This window comes from Carassius gibelio, chromosome A4, assembly GCF_023724105.1.
Source record: "Carassius gibelio isolate Cgi1373 ecotype wild population from Czech Republic chromosome A4, carGib1.2-hapl.c, whole genome shotgun sequence".
Lineage (NCBI taxonomy): Eukaryota > Metazoa > Chordata > Actinopteri > Cypriniformes > Cyprinidae > Carassius > Carassius gibelio.
In genome coordinates, this window is record NC_068374.1 from 13,111,631 (window position 1) to 13,123,912 (window position 12,282).

At 41.0% G+C, this 12,282-nt stretch overlaps 1 protein-coding gene across 2 annotated transcripts in view; it reads right to left on the bottom strand.

Moving 5' to 3' along the window:
- LOC127969170 (GTPase IMAP family member 8-like) overlaps positions 1 to 12,282 on the bottom strand; it is a 451,440-nt gene that overhangs the window by 296,666 nt on the left and 142,492 nt on the right. The window lies entirely within an intron of this gene.

Here is a 12,282-nt window from a genome sequence, read left to right on the forward strand (position 1 = left end):
ATTACATTTGCATTAAGCACCCAGTTTGTGCTGGTCTATAATTTAAATTAATAGCTTACATTTACAAAATGAGCCTGCAATAGCAGAAAAAAGTAAAAGGTCCATGCTCTATAGTCTATGTGTATGTGCAAAATAGCAATGGGTTCATCCTGCCTTGTGTTTTTCATCTAACAGTTGACAAATTCAGCATTAATGAATGAGATCTCAGTGAAGCAGAATTGGTGTTTTTGTACACTTCCAGGCCTCATCTGGGCCAAATAAGTTCTGGCAATGGCAGAGGTTATTTGGGCCAGATTTGTCCCGCATACATCAAGCCGGTTTTAGTCAGTTGCGGTTTGTTGTAGGTGTAAGAAACTGGTTTTAGGTTGAATTCTGACTGTGTGTGTGGACCAGATAGGACCTATACCAGGTGACCATGTGTGTGATTTTCTCCAAGGAGACATCCTGGCAAAGTTCAAAATTGTCTGAAATAACCAGGTGTTGACTGTTTGCATGGTGTTTCTCATATCTAAACAGCTGTAAAACACTTTACACAGGATTTTTGCAATAGTTGCTTCATATAACCCAGATTGCACATCTGATGGCAGATTAAGTATTCGAAGGATGACTTCCATACCTTTTATGAGGTATGAAATACACACAAGCATTGCATCAGACTGTGCACTATAGATCCTGAGGAATAGTTCCACTCATTCTCTACTATAGGAGAGGAAGGATCTGTAGCGAGTAGGACTTAAACCGGAAACGCCACCCAGGGAATTTCACCCCGAGAGTAGGATTTGACTAACTCAATAGTTAAACCACCAAAATACAAAAAAGCACACAGGTTTGAATTATGCATGAAGCCAGAGACATAGTTCCGTTAAAAGACAATTTTATTCATACAATTACTAAAGAAAACAAGATACCATACACCCTAAAATAGGGGAAGTGAGTGCTGAGGCCCTACCAGTGGAGAGGGTAGGGTCAAGGGGTGTGAGATCTGAGGGGAGGATTCCCCAATCATACGTGAACTCACATACACGTGATAAAACAAACCCCAAAATAAGAAACAAGGGAAAACAGCACACAAGAGACACCACCACTGAGAACACAGACACCACCAAGTTTGGCACTCAGCACTGTGGAAGAGAGAATAGTCAATTATTGGAGGGGGAAATAAATCAATAAACCAAAAATAAATGTAAAACAGCAACTTCAGTCTAAGGCAATTCGATGCAGGAATGGGGACTTAGCATAACAAAAAGAACCAAAGTTTAACAAATCCGTTTCAGCAAAAATTAAAGTCTTTATCAAAACGTAAAGAAATATAAATTAGTCTTTCTGCTTAGTCTGTGCTAGCAGAAAGCGCCGGAAGTGATCTCTCGCGCGTGTACATCACTCATTGTTTACACTTACTGTCTGGTTTACACAGAGATATTGGAAGTGTTACCTTTCACTGTGAAGATCTAAACATATTTAGACGTACATGAAATTGCAATGGAAGACGTTTTCAATATATCCATAGACAACGTTGAATTTTTTTCACAACCATATTTATTTGAACCAGAATACACAGACCAAGTACTCAGGAGTGATCCGCTGCAGCACGTCTTCAAGCCTCAGAGAGACAGAGATCTCTTCAAAATTGGTGGTGTTTTAGTAGCAAGTGTTGTGAGATGCCAACAGAAGTGGAGAGCATATGTTGTCACGAATGGAACAACTAAAATGACGACGAGGACATTGACAGTATCACATCACACACCTGCCTGACTGAAGATCCTGAGTTTTCTCCGCTGTTGAGTCGCAGCGTTTTGCACGTTGTGTTTAGTTTGCCACGTATAAACTGGAGGCGATGTCCAATGCCAGAGGGACCCAATGGCACGCTGTCAATAGAGTAAGTAATGTGTTGTATTTTTATTATAATCGCAACAATCATAGGGTGCATTATAAACAAATTAATTAATTGCAATTACGTCATTATATTTCAGACAGTGCAGATTGGTGGCGTATCGTGTGGTAAACAGTAAACAATGAGTGATGTGCATGCGCGAGAGAGCACATCTGGGGCTTTCCACGCTTGCACAGACTAAGTCAAAGCGGGTGCGCACGTCACATCAGGAAGCATTCGCGCACTCAGATCAGTTGGACATGGTTGTGTACAAGAGGTAAAAACGATATAAATACTGTTCGTTTTCTTACACAAACCGCTTGTTTCATGTCTTAGGTCATCAATGTGTACTTACGACGGGGAATTGTTTCATTTTGACTCCTCTGTGCATGCTCTTTGAGGTGGTGACCATAGACATCCATTATGTGAGTCACAGACAAGAACGGTTTGACCTAAAAATATCAAAATGGAAAATACTGCGGAAAAAAAGAAAACCTACATCTTGGATGTCCTTGAGGTAAGCTAAAACATATCAAAATTTACTTTGAGAGTGAACTATCCCTTTAAATGCTATTTTTTTCTTTTTAAATAAAAGTAGTAAGTCAGAATAGAAATAGAGTGTAAATGTTAAAGTGTCAAAATTAATAAAAAAATAGAAGTAGCATTAGAATAGTGAGTGATGCAGTTAGAGGGTCAAATTAAGATGAAAAAGATATGTTTTGAGCCATTTCTTGAAAATATTAAAGGAACACTCAACTATTTTTGAAAAAATGCTCATTTTCCAGCTCCCCTAGAGCTAAACTGTTGAGTTTTACCTGTTTCAAATACACTGAGCTGATCTCCAGGTCTTGCAGTAGCACTTTTAGGGTTACTTTTTTACACCGGCTACTTTTTTTAGTTGCAGAGTTGCTTGGGACTATGTTTAGGTGCTGAACATTTTATCATAGGTAGAATGAGACCTTTCACCCACTTGTAGGGTGGCCAAACGTGCCATTTTCATAGGACACATCCTGGCCAGGATTTCTCACGTTACTTTGTTGTCAGACACCAATCAGTATGCTCAGTGCTGCTTCCAGTCCAACACTAAAATGTACACCTACTTGCATCGCTTTGACCGTTCTCTGCAGATCCTACCTTCTCACGCACCACAATTGGTCGATTATGTACAATTTCTGCATTTTATTGGTCAAACAATCATTACGGTCATTACGTATGAAAACAGGAAACCAAAGGATATTTTAGGCAATATAGAAATCCTGGCCAGAATGTGTCGTGCAAAAATGGCACGTTTGGCCACCCTACCCACTTGGGAAAACATGGAAACAGTTTAAATGTAGCCCAATTCTGTGGAAAAAAACACAGACTTGGCAATCGATCACAGGTCAACAATAAGAAGAGATGACTTGAAAAAACCATGCACGAGTATTTACTGCTCAACAGATCCTGAGCTCATTATACAATATTACAATTTTTAAAGGAGTGGAGATGAAAATCAAGGGAGTTAAACACATTTGTGAGACAATTGTCAGATATTCAGAGGAACAGAAATAAGAAAATCCAGAGTCCTGGACATTTTGGTAATAAAGACGCATTTTTGTAGGTCCAAAAAAAAGGACATATAGATCCAATAGTACTAAGATCCAAAAGCACTAATAGAGAGATACAACATGATCAGATGGTAAGTGTCACTGGTAAGTGTCACGGAACGCACACAAACAGGTAGATCCAAATGTAGTGTTTAATAGAGTATCCAAAACCAATAAATCCAGCCAAGCAAAGGTCAAGATCCAAATAAGCAATCCAAAACCAGAAACACAACATTAACCAGGGAACACGAAAATGCAGGGTGACATTAACCAAGGACTCCATAACAATGACAGAAACAACCAGGGAATATATAGACAGGTGCAAACACTGTAAGTGGGAACAGCTGTGTGCAATGAACAGTGATAAGTCCAGACAAAGGCTTGTGTGAAATGCAGTGCTGAAGTGGGGTGACGATATGGGGAAGTGAGACCTGGTATGGAGATATGGAGAAGTGGCTTGCTAACAGTCAATTTGAAGGTTTGGGGACATATCCTAATGGCAATGAGGAATTAATAATAATCAGAAGAGGATCTATGACTTCTGGAAGCACCTCTTTTAGGAACGTAGATGGAATAGGGTCTGACATACTGTCACACTGTCAGTCTCTGTTTTCCTGGGTGTTCCCTAGTGAGCTCACTTCTCCTTAGGCACTTCACCATAGGCACTATAATTCCTCTAGTCTGGTCCTGTCTTCACAGTAATTGCACTCCAGTTTATCGCACAGGTGCAGTAAATCTATTGTCATTAGTCTCCTTATAAATAGCTGTCCTTCCCTGTTGCTTGTATGGAGTCCTTACCCTCAATGTGCTATGTTCTCGTCTCCCGAGACTTACCCTTGCCTTCTCGTTCCTCCGAGTTTCCCATTCCGTTTCATCCGGTTCCCTCTTTTGTTTTGTTTGTCTCCTTGGACTGTTTATTTTATATTACCCTTTTTGTTATTAAATCATACTTTGCAATTGGATCTTACCCTCTCCTTGTGTTTCACATACCCAATTGTCACAGAAGGACTCCATCAACAAGATCCAGCGGTATGTCTGCTACCATTTCCTCCCCAGTCAGCAAGCGGGAGAGAAATAGTTTTTAAGGGCTCTCGTCTAGTGGTGTTCCGGGGGACCAGGGGAGGTCGCTCCGGAGCAAGCAATCGAGAGGAGGTCCGGCAGCGATCTCCACTGTGGGCTCCCGTTGACCTGGGGTTCGGTTGGGATCCGCCATTTCCCCATTATGACCCGAGAGGGGAGAGGAGACGCAAATCGGCCGTGCCAGCGCCGCTGTACAAGATGGCTGCCAGTCCTGTGCTGCTGCACAAAATGGCCGCTAACCCAACACCGCTGCACAGGATGGCCGACAGCTCAGCGCCAACACACAAGATGGCCGCCAATCCAGCGCCACAGCACAAGATGGCTACCAACCCAGCGCCAAGGGGCAAGATGGACGCCAGTACAGCGCCAAAGCACAAAGTGGCCACCAGTCCAGCGCCACAGTAAAGGATGGCCAACAGCTCAGCACCAACACACAAGATGACCGCCAGTCCAGCGCCACAGCACAAGATGGCTGCCAACCCAGCACCAAGGGGCAAGATGGTTGCCAGCACAGCCCTGAAGCACAAAGTGGCCACCAGTCCAGCGCCACCGTGCAGTATGGCCGCCAGCTCAGCGCCTACACCCAAGATGGCCGAGAAGGCAGCAGTGACATTTTTGAACTATTTCTCCAAACTGTCAAAAATCCTAGAGATTCCCAAGACTGTTCACGTCTCATCTGCGGAGTCAGCACCACTGCACAAGATGGCCGCCAGCCCGGAGCCACTGCAGAGGAAGGTAGTTACCGTTGACCCTCCAGAGTCACTACTTCCTGTTGACCATCCAAAGTCGAGTCATGTTCCAGTTGATCTTCCTGAGTCGAGTCAGATTCCTGTTGACCTTCTCAAGTCGAGTCAGGTGCCCATTGACTTTCCAGAGTTGAGTCAGTTCCCGGTTGACCCTCCTGAGTCGAGTCAGGTGTTCATGGACCCTCCAGAGTCAGGGTAGTCACCGTCGACCTTCCAGAGTCAGGGTTGGTTACCGTTGACCCTCCAGAGTCAGGGCTAGTTCCTGTTGACCTTCCCGAGTCAAGTCAGGTGCCCGTTGACTTTCCAGAGTTGAGTCAGTTTCCGATTGACCCTCCGGAGTCTAGTCAGGTGTTCATGGACCCTCCAGAGTCAGGGTTAGTCACCGTCAACTTTCCAGAGTCAGGGTTAGTTACCGTTGACCCTCCAGAGTCAGGGCTAGCTCCTGTTGACCTTCCAGATTTGAGTCAAGTGTCCGTTGACTTTCCAGAGTTGAGTAAGTTTCTGGTTGACCCTCCAGAGTCGAGTCAGGTGTTCATGGACCCTCTAGAGTCAGGGTTAGACAACGTCGACCTTCCAGAGTCAGGGTTAGGTACCGTTGACCCTCCAGAGTCGAGTCAAATTTCAGTTGACTGTCCAGAATCAAGTCAGATTCCAGTGAACTCTCCAGAGTCGAGTCAGGTTCCAGTGAACTCTCCAGAGTCGAGTCAGGTTCCATAGAACTCTCCAGAGTTGGGGCTAGTCACTGATGACCTTCCAGAGTCAGGACTAGGTACCATGGACTTTCCAGAGACAAGGTTAGTCACTGGTGATCTTCGTCCTCCCGTTGGTCCGACCACAAGGACGTGGTGGTCTTCCGCTCCGCCCTGGGGGACTCCGGCATCGACCACGAGGACGTGGTGGTCTTCCGCTCCGCCCTGGGGGATTCTGGCAACGACCACGAGGACGTGGTGTTCTTCCGCTCCGGCCTGGGGGAATCCGGCATCGACCACGAGGATGTGGTGGTCTTCTGCTCCGCCCTGGAAGGCTTCCGCCTGGACCACACAGTTGTGGTGGTCTTCCGCTCCGCCCTGGGGGGGGTTTCTGCCTTGACCACATGGGTGTGGTGGTCCTCTGCTCCGCCCGGGTGGGCATCACTTTATGTCCTCCATGGACCCATGTTTTTGTGTTTTTGTTTTCTTTTGTTTTTCTGTCTGTCTCCTTCTTTGGACCTGGCCCTCCGTCCCTCCCCCTAAACCTCCGCCGGTCCACCACCCTCCTGGACACCTTGTTTTGTGTTACAGTTCTCCTGTCGCTGTCTTTCCATTTTACCTGGTTGTCCTGTCTTTGTCTCCCCATTCCACCTGGTTGTTTGTCTCTGTCTTTCCATTCTATCTGGTTCTACTGTCTCTGTCTTTCCATTTTACCTGGTTGTCCTGTCTTTGTCTCTCCATTCCTCCTGGTTGTTTGTCTCTGTCTTCCCATTCTATCTGGTTCTCCTGTCTTTGTATACTATGTTTTCTGACCCTCCGTCCCTCCCTCTAGTCCGCCACCGCTCCACCTCCCTCCTAACTTCTTTATCTGTTGGGTTTTCCTGGGTTTCAGGTGGAGCATCTGGCAGGTGCTCCGTAGGGGAGGGGGTAATTTCACGCTGTCAGTCTCTGTTTTCCTGGGTGTTCCCTAGTGAGCTCACTTCTCTTAGGCACTTCACGATAGGCACTAAAATTCCTCTAGTCTGGTCCTGTCTTCACAGTAATTGCACTCCAGTAAATCGCAGAGGTGAAGACAATCTATTGTCATTAGTCTCCTTATAAATAGCTGTCCTTCCCTGTTGTTTGTATGGAGTCCTTACCCTTTGTGTGCTATGTTCTCGTCTCCCGAGACTTACCCTTGCCTTCTCGTTCCTCCGAGTTTCCCGTTCCGTTTCATCCGGTTCCCTCTTTTGTTTTGTTTGTCTCCGTGGACTGTTTATTTTGTATTACCCTTTTTGCTATTAAATCATACTTTGCAATTGGATCTTACCCTCTCCTTGTGTTTCCTATACCCAACCGTCACACATACATGTTGTTGGTTTAAATGATTTAACAATTTATACAATCTATTCTTTCTCTGTACTTTCTACTTTTTTAATTGAATTTATTATTAATTATAACCTTCTAACACTAGCATTCTCTATAATTTTTTTTGTTCTATTGATTTTTTTTTATTTTTTATGAGGACCCGGGAGATAGGGGTTACATATACTTTTAAGCGAAACTCTGCCCCAAAACCTCCTAATGACACCTTTTACAAACTGCAAAGTCTGAACGTTTTAATGTGAAATAAGTTGTCTACAAATTAAATGAAATATAATAATATACGTTCATAAATACTTAATATAAACTTTTCTACATGTCATTGTTTTTATTTTTTGTGCTAGTATTGAGAGTTGTTTTTGTGTGTGTTTATTTGGCTTATCAGATCATTTAAAGCCATTAACTTTCACTTTATCTCACCAGTGTGCTGACTACTGAACTAGAGCTGATTGAGATGCACCCAGAATATTGTTATAAAGATGGAGTTTATTAAAGAGGAGAATGAAGACATGAGGATTGAAGAAACATTCAGAGACAAACATGAAGATACTAAGACACAAACAGGTTGGTTTTTATTCTCAAAGCTGAACTCATTTGATCATTATTCAAATGTGAAGAAAACAGAAATATAAAATACAGAAGTAGCCTGAACAAACCCATTATTTTGTGAAACATTAAACCCAACATCTACTTTTGATTAGAAAAAGATTAAAATAGTATCCTATATTAACTTGACATTTTTTGTATATGTGATTTTTTTTTTAAGTGCCAAACTAACATTAACAGGCCTGAATGTAAATAGCACTGAAAGTTAATTACAACAAGCAAAACAAATCATATGTCAGAAATACCAGCCTACTTACAAAATAATAAGACTTTTAATCTTATTATAAGTTTAATAGTCACTTCATGCTAAATATCTTTAGGGCTGCAAGCTCTTAAGTTCATCTGTCATCATGTTTTTAATATTTTTCTGGACTTAATAGATAAAAATGGGTTACACTTTATTTTAAGGTGTCCTTGTTACACGTTACATGTATTTACTATTATAATGACAATTAATTATACATAATAACATAACCCTAAGCCAAACCAAAATCCTAAACCTAACCATATAGTAAGTACATGTAGTTAATTAATATTACTAGTACATATATGTATAATAACACCGTACCAAGGACACCTCAAAGTAAAGTGTAACAAAAATAATTAATTACATGTACTTTTTACAAACATTATTCATTATGAATTTAAAGGAATTTTTGATAGTAATAATGATTCATGTGACACTGCAATAAAAACACAAATGTACTGTAGATAAACACACACAGACACAAACTCACACTTGCCCTACTGTCTATTTGACGATTTATGACACATTTATTCTGACATTATTATTTCAGTGACAGAAGTTCAGCTGCAGAAGGGTACAACGGAGCTAAGGCACCCCTTAAGAAAAATATCGGTCACACTTTATTTTAGGCTCCAATTCTCACTATTAGGGTTAGGGTTAGGGTTAGGGTTAGGCTAACCCTAACCCTAATCTAACCATTAACTATGACTTTTGCCTCAATTAACTCCTTATTTGCTGCTTATTAATAGTTTATAAGGTAAGTTTAGGGTATTGGGTAGGATTATGGATGTTATGCATTATATGTACTTTATAAGCACTAATAAACAGCCAATATGTTAATAATAGACATGCTAATAAGCAACTAGTTATTAGTGTGAATTGGACCCTATACTAAAGTGTTACCAAAATATCTTTTCACTGTGCCTAAAATGTATAATTGCAGAAATAAATATGTTTGAATTGAACATTAATGCAACAACAGATTTTAGGTGAAAATATATAATTCAGGTCATTTATTTTGTTTAAAAATTTTATAAATGTATGAGGGGGTGGGGGGAGGGTTAAGGCACACAGGGAAAAGGCACAAATTATTGAAACAAAAACTTAAGTTATATAATAATAATAATAATAAGCTAAATTTGTGTTGTTTTTTTTAAATAATTTCTAAGTTAATACTTAAAACAACCACTTTTGCAAAGTTTGTACTTCAATCAGGACCACTTTTTCGTCAAGTATGGCATTAGTGTTGGCAGCATGGTTATGTTCTGGGCAATACTCCACATATCTGTCGGTGCAGCCATGCTTGAACGGAGCGGGAAGAGCAGCAAGACAAACCCTTAAAACAACCATATGCCAAAACCCCCCCAACACACCTGATGCAATCTGAATGGTCAGTGATGGGAAATGTTGGCCTAATACTATATTTATGGAGGAAGCATCACCCCAGCTCAGTAAGGGAGCATGCAACAAGCATGTTGGTTAAGCTGCTTATGCAAATATTTGAATGTACAGGGGGAAGCATACACCCCTAGCTGCAGCAGTCTAATATGATGGCAGTTTTTATTTTCTAGAAATGTAATGTTTATCATGCTATTAATTCGCATTAAGGGGGAAGTGTCACCCCAAGTTAGACAATCGTGGATATGCATCAAGCAGGTTGCTTAAATCCTTAAAGCAAATATGTGATTGTAAAAGGGGAAGCATATGACCCCTAGCGGCGGCTCAAGGAGGACATTATATGCATTAATGCCTATAATAACCTCCCTTTATTAATAATGTGGACCATTACTGGATTATCACAGTAAATGAGAATTTGACCCACTAACCCAAAGAACGCAGACTACAACGAGAGGATATAATTCAAACAGCACTTTTGATAGTGTATTTGTAGGAAGAGTCGACAACTCCTTTTGCCAAGTGCAAGCAAACCAGTGATTATTGAAAGCTCTCCAAATTTGATCGAAGAAGCGCCATCAGTAAAGAATTTGAGGTCAACAGAAGTCTCTAATTGTTATACTAAATTTTTATTTTAAAAAATCAGTTCCACCCTTCACATAGAAGAGACCAAAAGTACAGCTCCGACTTGCAGCCTGAATATAATTTAATAGAATTGTGCAATTTCTTTGCAAGATTTCAATGCTCCAATAGAGAGAGAAGTTCTTAGTGATGGAATGGCATTTTAAAACATCTATCATAACCTCCCTCATACGGTCAAATTTATTAAGAGGTAAGGAAACTTGCATGAGATTGAGTTGTCTAGAGTAAAACAGAGGAATTTGATTGTATTTAATGGCCCCATAGTTTTTTCTTCTGAGAGAGGTATGCCTAGTTTATTAAAAGTTTCTTTCAAAATATGAATACATTGGTCAGGTTTAGAGTTTGGATAGTCCACGACCTGAAAGTTGTCTAACAAATGAAGCATGAAAGGTAGCTTGCAGTAGTTTAAAAGAATCCAATACAGTACTTCTGATAACTTATCGAAAGTACGTACGAGGGCTGCTGCAACACCTGAACATAAGTCAGAGAAATTTTTTTTTATATCTTTTGGACTCAAAAGAGCTGCCACTGAGATGGGTGAAGTGGTATTATTTTAAAAGCATCAATGATGTCAGCTTTGCCCAGCAAAGCGCCTTACCAGCTACTTTAATAAACTTTTATGCTTCAGCGGATAATGCCATTCAAAGAAAAATTAGGGAGAGGAATCAAACTGTTAATGCTAGGTACAAGGGCATTCGTCATGGGGGGAGGGAGCTGACAGATCTATTATTAAACGGTTCTTACCAGAATATTTCCTTGTAGCTACGCCTAAAGGGTAAATATGAAATATTGGAAAAGAGGGACTATCAAAGGGGCCAATCAAATTTTTATTTTTCTACCTCTTTTGCCAATAGACTGTATACTATTTTAGGCTCTTTAAGAGCTGACTAAAGATTATTGCAAATTAAAGATGTTTTTGGGAGGAGTGTTAAACCAGCCAAGAATCCTTGAATAAGTCCAGTTATCAAATAATGCACAAAACAGTGACTGAGATGCTTTTTCAAAGCTTTGTCAAGTTCAGGAACAGGTGTAGAAGGCTCTTTTAAGCTACCTCTGAGGACACACTGACTTGGGATGTCCATCTCCACAATAACTGCAATTGTAGATAAAATTACAATTAGGAAACCTATACACATTTTCGTTAAATGTATGACACATAGGAATATGAATCACTGGGGTAACCTTTTCAGCAACTTCATCTTTAGGTAGGCAGTCTGCCTGAGGTTTAGCATAATACTGGTGACCGGTAAAATGTCTACTTTTTAAAGCCAAGTCTACCACAAATCAATCCAGTATTTGGTTGAAACCGTTGGATGTACATGAGTGGCTTAGGTGAGAAAGAATGATGGTACTTGTAGAACAGAGTCCCACTGTAAGTCACAGCAAGATCTGAAATAATGGCTAAACAGGTAGAAGGTATAAGATCAGCTGGTCCCGTTGTGGATATGAGGAAAGCAGTAGCAGCGGGAGCCATAGGAGTAGACACTGATGAAGAAGAGGAGGGCTGATTTTCCAGAACTTGGATCTTAACGTCTAAGCTGGTAAGGGAGGTTTGAATCCTGGCAGCACAGGATCCTCTGTAGACTCGAGCGTTGCGATGTTTCTGGATCTCTATGTCCTTTTCTTTCACAACTGGTGGGTTAATGGAATGGAAGCACTGCCATTGTTTGCCTATGTTTGGCAGTGGCTTTACTGGGACCGAATGGAGTTTGAGTCGAAGGAGTAGTGGGCGTTTCTGAGTTGGTTTCCAAGAAGAATTGAAAGAGTTTTCCCTGGTCCTAGAGGTGCCTGGATGTTATGACTGTACAGATTTGTCATCATTTTATCAGCAGGCCAGTCTGCTATAAACGGAGGAGGTGATTTATTGGCCAGTCATGAACTTCTGTGCACGGTTGCAGCATTGTATGGTTCTAAATGTATCATAAATTTATTATAAATATTATAATATATATATATATATAATTTTAGTGATTTGTATTTGCAACTTAAATCTACAAAAAAAAAAAACCATAAAATATTAAATCTAGAAAGCACAGAATCAACAAGGATCAGACAAATA